This window comes from Triticum dicoccoides, chromosome 2B (genome assembly GCF_002162155.2).
Source record: "Triticum dicoccoides isolate Atlit2015 ecotype Zavitan chromosome 2B, WEW_v2.0, whole genome shotgun sequence".
NCBI lineage: Eukaryota > Viridiplantae > Streptophyta > Magnoliopsida > Poales > Poaceae > Triticum > Triticum dicoccoides.
The window spans coordinates 41,334,133-41,341,765 of record NC_041383.1 but is presented as its reverse complement, the minus strand read 5'-3'; positions in this window follow the sequence as shown (position 1 = coordinate 41,341,765).

Sequence of the window (7,633 nt, the reverse complement as noted above, 5' to 3'; positions counted from 1 at the left end):
CCTTTAGTACCAGTTCGTGCCATGAACCGGTACTAATGCCTCAAACCCCATTAGTACCGGTTGGTGGCACGAGCCGGGACTAAAGGTCTAACCCTTTAGTCCCGGTTGGTGCCACGAATCGGGACTAATGGGCATCACACCCTTTAGTCCCGGTTCGTGGCAGCAACCGGGACTAAAAGGTCCAGACGAACAGGGACAAATGGCCCACGTGCCCCCTGGGCGCATGAACCGGGACTAATACCCCCATTAGTCCCGGTTCTAGACTGAACCGGGATAATGGGCTAACCCGGGGTGGACCAAAGCCCTCTTTTCTACTAGTGTATACCAAGCCTGGCAGCAACCGTTCTGGTCGTCATAGTAGCAGCGTGTTTTATGGTGATCGCGCTACTGCTATCTTTGTGGCAGTAGCGCGTGTCCTTGCACGCGCTACTGCTATATAGCAGTAGCGCTTCTCTTTAACAAGCACTACTGATAAGTGTGTGTGCATAAGCTTTTTCCTAGTAGTGTTATGTAGTTGTGAATATTGTGATTGTGATTTTATAGTTCATTTTCTTGCTATGGATGTTACAATAGGTACACGCTACAATGTACTTGTGAATATTTTTGAAAAAAATATTCATGATTATTTGTGACAATGTAGATTCGGGTATGCATTCTTATAGGTGTCAATGTTTATTTTGTTATGCATTCTAATAGGTAACAATGTATATTCTATTATGCATGCATGTATGCCTCTCACCTTTTCTTACAATATCATGACATAATACCCCCTCTTATCTTATTCCCTTCATCTAATCTGCACAAATGAAAACGCACCATTGTCATATCGAAAAACAATTTCAATAAGGAAACATATCAATCCATGATATGTGATTAGGCATTCTATGTGATTACATGACCATGTATGCAATACGTGAGACAACATATCACTTGGAAAGTCTTTGATTTATATATGCAAGATGAAACATATATATGTTTGAACTTTTTTGTTTCTTTCATTGCTTCATTTAATTTAACTTTTTACGAACAAGGATACATTATAATTGCACTGTACAATACATGATTTGCATGGGTTTGAGAAGGACAAGGAAGAAGTTTCCGTGCCTCAAGGTCCTCAGAGTAAAGTTATCCTATGGATAGCCTCCGGGCTTCAGTGCCCTAACACATTACCTCAAAAAACAAGCCTTTGGCAAAATCTTCAAGTGCTAACAATCTAACTTTGGTAACTACACTTGCAACATTAATGGTAGCACTAATCTCAATATAATTTGTGGTTTATATTTAATGGATTATTACATTTATGTCGCACTGTACAAAAGGATCAACCGAAATATCAAATGAAGATGGACCAAAAATCAATTTTTTTTGTTTCCATGAGAAGAACTTAAATACGGAACACTTTTCATTTGAGGCCAACTTAATTATGGTTTTCCATGCAAAAACCTTGTGTCAATACTAGCCATGCCATCACAATCAAAGTGGGTGATTCAAGCTTGGGGATGCTGAAGGCACTTAGTTTCTTTCCAAGAAGACTCGAAAGGCAAAGGCTGGGGATTCCGAAGGGATCCTCATTCTTCAAGAAATTATTCACCATGTAATTTCTTGAAGACTAGTAGATCTATGTAATTATTCACTCTGCACCAAGAAAAGCTGGTAGATCCGTTCTCCATTCCAAGAAGACGCAAAAAGCAAAACTTTCCACCATGTAATGAGAGTATTAATAGGTCTTCGAGATCATTTGTTATATGGGCATAAAGCTCATCTAACTTTGAAATAACTTTGAAAAGTTTGGTGCACTGCAGAGGTACAGGGTCATGAAACCTCCTTTAATTTCTTGGGGAAAAACGACCCTTTTCAAAACTGTGCAAGCCCCTTCAACCACCTTCACTTGTTTTAATATTGGTGAATGCATGTGACTTCCATGTAATTACTAGTAGAAATCCCATATCCATTAATAGCTCTTCGATGTTTCCCTCCAGAGAGAACTCGAGAGTTGAGATGCTTACACCAACTAATCATACAACTAATGTCACCGGTGCAATTTTTTTTATATGCTCGTCACTTCTGTCACGGTTTGTCCATGGCGTCACTAAAAACAGAAGGTTTGACTACCGACGTCTCTAAACAAGTAAGTACAGTATGGACATCTACCATGTTCCACGTTAGGGTAGACGCCTTTTATTTTCTTTTTGAAAAAAAATGGAAGAAAATGTATAGATTATTTGACGCTGATGTGGCTTCCAACGTTTTTGTCATAAAAAAAGTACAGTTGCACTTGGTGAGTCCGTGTCTTGGGAATAACGTGTGTGATGAAGAATAGATATTCTTTGTGCAGAGTTCCGACGATGGACAAACTAGGTATGGTCATGATTGATTCCTTGAAATGAGGGGCTGGTATGCAGGACAACCAAAATAAGATTGCCATATATTCTAGGGTAATGTTTATACCCGGCGCACCGGCCGAACGCTCCGCCGGCCTCGCGTGCGTCGTGGGATTTCTGTGCGATCCAGCGATCATACGCAAGCCACGTGTTCTGCCAGGCCCGGCCCACCTCACCGCTGAAGCGTCTTCCTTCCTTATCCTCTCACGAGTATACCACTCATTTTCCCCATCTCTTTCCCCGCTGCCGTATCCCAGCGCCCAGTTTCTCGCCGCCGTCAAGCCGAACAATACTCCCCGTTAATCTTATTCCAAATCAGCAATGGCCGCTAGCTGAGAAGCAAGCCAGACGCGAGGGCGTCATGCTTGGGAGGTTGGGCGGGGTTATATGGGTGGACATCGTCGGATGCTCGACCCGGCCGACGCCGATGCTTTTTTTATCGACGGCTGGCTCCTACTGCACAACCGCGCCGCGTGCTGGAACCGGTGACGAGCCGTGCTGGAACCAGTCATCCGTCGTGCTGGGACCTGCGCCGGGTGGCCTGCCAACCATGGTGACTGCGCCCGGTGGCCGGCAACGGAGACACCGATTTTTTTGGTGGAAGCATTTGTTTTTGCTGGAAAGAGCTCCAAAATTTGCTTCCACCGTGTTCTGTTTTTGCTGGATCCATTCAAGTTTTTGCTACCACCATCCTTTGTTTGCTGGAATCGGGGCTCATCTTTTGCTAATTTGCTACCACCGTGCTCTTTTTTTGCTGGATTCAGTCAACTTTTTGCTACCACCATCCTTGTTTGCTGGAACCGGGGCTCATTTTTTGCTTCCACCATGTTCTGTTTTTGTTGGATCACGCTATTGTTTTTGCTACAACCAGTGTTTTGCATTTTTGCTACATTGCATAAACCAGAGTCGGGGAAATTTTGCTACAATCGGCGTCAGCTGAGCTACAACCAGCACCTCGAATTGCTACAACCGCTAGCAGTGCAAGCTGCAACAGGCATCGCGACTCAGCGGCGAAGATGATTTTTGTTGGAACTGTTGCTTGATTTTGCTGGAACCGGCGCTCGTTTTTGCTGAAACAGGTGATCGATACGTTGCGATGGTGAGATGTAACCGATGAGATGTGGCATCAGGTGTGAGCAGCGACGAGCACGCCGGCGAGCTGTGGCCCTTGCCATCGGAGCTGCAATCGTCATCACCGGAGCTACAGCCACGGGTGCACGATGTTACATGCATGGAGCTGGCGACCGACGACGAGGCGGTGACCATTGGCGACGGCGGCAACCATCGGCAGGGGAGGCGACCGGCGGTGCTTCGAGGTTGGTCGCGCTCGCTCGTCCATGGCAGCGGCGCCCGCTGCTCCTTTTTCCCTGCTGCGCTTGTGAGATTTGTTTTCGGGAAGAAAAGAGCCTGCACGAGAGCTAGATCTGACGGCCTTACACAACTGTATCTGACGGCTACGGTGCGACCGGCTCAAATTTGGGCCGGCGCACCGGCGCCTATCAGTCGCCTATATTCTATCATCTCCCTTTGATTTAATATAACTATATAAGCGTCTTTATTAGGTTACCGAGGGAGGGAGTAGCTCTCAAGTTGATGCATATAATAATACACCTGTTGAACAAACAAAATAAGAAGCTCGTGACTTTGTGTCTGGGCAACCGGAAGTATGTACCGTCTGAGTAAAGGCATCTCCAACGCTATCCCTTAAAATGGGCATAATACTTATCTGCAGATGCCTCTGGACGCGTTTGCGGACAATGCTACGCGAGCTAGTCATCCAATGATTGTCCCAACCTCCATCCGTAATACAAACAAATTAGGGCATAATTCATTTAAACACGATGGAATTCATGCAAAGGAACATAAATTTGATATAATTTACATAAACCGGATGATATCATCCGTTCAACTAAAACTTTAAAAAGCCTAAACTAATTTGTAGCGGACTGTTACCTTGTATGCCTAGTAGGGCTGGCCGGCGGCACCTCCGTCGCCATCCTTGTCTTGGTCGGAATCGGAGTCATCGGTGTGGTCCTTCCAGCAGCGTAAGGGTGCGGGGTCACGGCAGCCCTGCCTGGCTACCGTCCCGCCTTCGCAGAGGAGCCGCTCGGCTTTTTCATGCGCCATGCGGAGGGCTTCCGTGGAAAACGCCCACCCTGGCCAAGGAGCCCTTCCTTGCCCCTGTCGGCGGCGGCGGAGGTGTCGCTGAACAGCCATTCCTCCCCGAACTTGGCGAGCTCCCTGTCGAGGTAGCACAGTCGCCATGTAGACGTCGCCGCTTGTTGAGGGCCGTCGCTGTGTGACACAGTTCGATGTGTAGTGCACGCACGACGTTTCTCGATCTGACCTCCCTCCCCCAAGTGTCATGAATAGTTTGCAGAAACCCCTGTTGATCCACCCACCAAGACTCAAATCTGAACCCTTTGAAACGCTGGACGTCTATTTTACAGAGGATTAACGGGCAATGGTCTGACCCCCGGTGGACGTTGGGGCAAGCTGATAAAGGGGGAATTTGTGTTCCCAATCCCTACACATGAACATCCTCTCAATCTTGGTTGAGATACAATGCAAGCCCTCGCTAGCCCAAGTGAACCTGCGTCCTACCAAAGGGAATTCCCTGAATTGCGTATCTTCTATCAGAGCTCGGAATCTTCCAAACATGCACAGATTAATGTTATCATTGCTATTGTCTGAAGCCCATGCAATCAGATTGAAATCACCCGTAATTAGCCACTCCTTCTAGGCTAGCAACTTGATGTCTGTCAACTCGTGTATAAAAGCAATCTTACTAGGATCATCCTGAGGCCCATACAGAGTCCAGGAAGTTCCATTATTTCTGTCAGTAATCTCCCCTCGAGTGAGAAGGCAGGAGAGCAAGCGATCAAGATTCCACCTCTTGTTCCATCAGCTCCCTTGAAAATATAATTATAGCCAAAACGAGGGCCCAAAGTTTCAATCGCCAATGACCTTGATAGATTAGCCACCTTTGTTTCTTGTAAACAAAGGATGTTGCAGCCTTTCACAGCGTCATGGTGTGACTTCCGTCAGTGTTTGTCCATGGCATCTCTAAAAACAAAAGTTTATTCGACCTATCGCCCTTAGTCACGGCCATTCATAGCATATCAATCTTTTGTCCCCAGTCTTTTCGGAGAAATGAACAGTTTGTAAAAAAAAAAAAGCAGACCGTTGTCAAGTAGCCGCTGCGTGCTTCACGGTTTCATCACTAAAAATACTTGCCACCACCTTCTTCTTCTTCTTCTTCTTAGAGCATCTCCAACAGGCGCGGCAAAAGGCGCGCCCGCGCGGTCAAATTGCGTTTTTTGCGCGCGCTCCAGCGGTGGCAGAAAATTACCGTGCGCGGGAAGCGTTAGCGCGCACGCGGGACAAAGCGGCAGCCGGCACGGTAGATTTGACGCACCGCTTCACGCGCGTCTATAAAATTCCGCGCTCGCTACGCGCTCCCTCCTCGCCACCTCGCCGCTTCGCCACCTCCCCATGCGCCCCCTCCTTGCCACCTCGCCGCTCTTTCTCGCCGCTTTCCCCGCCAGCACCGCGCCACCATGCCGCCGCGCCGCCGGGGTTCTTCGGGCTACCGTGACGTCCGCGAGCGCCCGAGCGGCTGGTACTCCGCCGAGATCCGGTCCGGCGACGTCCGACTCGGCCTAGGGTCGTTCCGGACCGCGCATGAGGCGGCCCGTGCGTATGACGCGGCGGCGTGGCACCTGGAGAGGCCCCCATCGCAGATGAACTTCCGCGACGTCTTCATGCGCGAGCAGGCGCAGCGCGTCGCCCCTCCGCCTCGTCTCATCATCGACCAGGACCACGCAGAACACGTGCGGCAGCAGCGCCGCCTCCTCATCGCCGAGGAGACGAGCGAGCCATGGCGGAGTGGCGCCGTCGCCACCCGGAGGACGTCGCCGCGGAGAACAAGTTCTGGGCAGAGAGGACGGCAAGGCGCCGCACGGAGCGTGCCGACAGGCGTCGGCACAAGGCACTGGCGATATCGCAGTGCGATATCATCGAGAACGGCGGGCAGTCGATCTTCTCCCCCAACGATCTGCGTTGGGAGGACATATGGCTCGATACCTCGGACAACACCACCGAGGATGATGATGGTGATGATGATGGCGGCTTGGAGTCACCGTAGTTGGTCTCGTTGCACCGTATTTTTTTCTATCTAGTTGCACCGTAGTTTTTTCTATCTAGTTGCACCGTAGTTCTATCTATCTATGCTTTCGAACTATCTATCTAGTTGCACCGATGTAAAATACCTATGCTATGATGAACTATGTATTTTTTTTATTTATGCTAGAACTATGTATCGTTTTTTTATCTATGCAAAATTAATTAAATTTTTTTTGTAAAATGAGCGCGCGCTGCATTTTAGCGCGCCTGCTAGAGCGGCGCGCGCTGTATTTTAGCGCGGCTGTTGGAGCCAACTCTGCAGGCTGCGCAAAACTAGGCAAAGCGCGCGCGGCAAAGTAGTTTTAAACGCGCGGCGCGTTGGGCGGCTGTTGGAGATGCTCTTATCCACCCATCTTATAGACCAAACACTTCCTCCCTCTCCATCTCACGCACAAGTGAGTACTCGCTCCTCGTTTGTTCTTGCCTCTATTGTTTTTATCTTTTCCTTTGCTTTCTCAAATGAGCCCTGTTGAGGAGAAGAGATGGAGAAATGGATTTGACACACTTGAGGAGAAGAAAGGGAGCTTCACTTAGTTTGAACTCGCTTGAATTTTCATATGAGTTGAGGTGAGCCAACTCCAACTCGCTCGAGCTCGACTCGTTTCCAGCCCTAGTCACGGTTGGTGGCTCCAACTGCGACTAAAGGCCACCCTTTAGTCCCGGTTGGAGCCACCAACCGCGACTAAAGGCCTGCGCTTCCCGTCACTTCGACCGGCCAAAGTGACCTATAGTCCAGGTTGGTGGCTCCAACCAGGACTACAGGGCGGCGCATATATATAGAGCACTTGAAATTTTTGTAGTTTCCCTCTGCTTCTTCGAATTCGACCACTACAGAGGAGATCGCCGCCACCCCCGACGCACTGCCTGCCCCAGCGCCGTCGCCGCCCCCAATGCGCCGCCCACGCCGTTGCCGCCCCGACGCCCCGCCCATGCCATCACCGCCCCCGTTGTCGCGCCGCCCCCTCCTCGACTTCACGTGTCGTCGCCGTCACCGTCACAGTCGTCTCGCCTCGCCGGCCATCGCCCCGCTGTGAGCCCCCCGCCATGGCCGCCCTCCCCATCGAGCC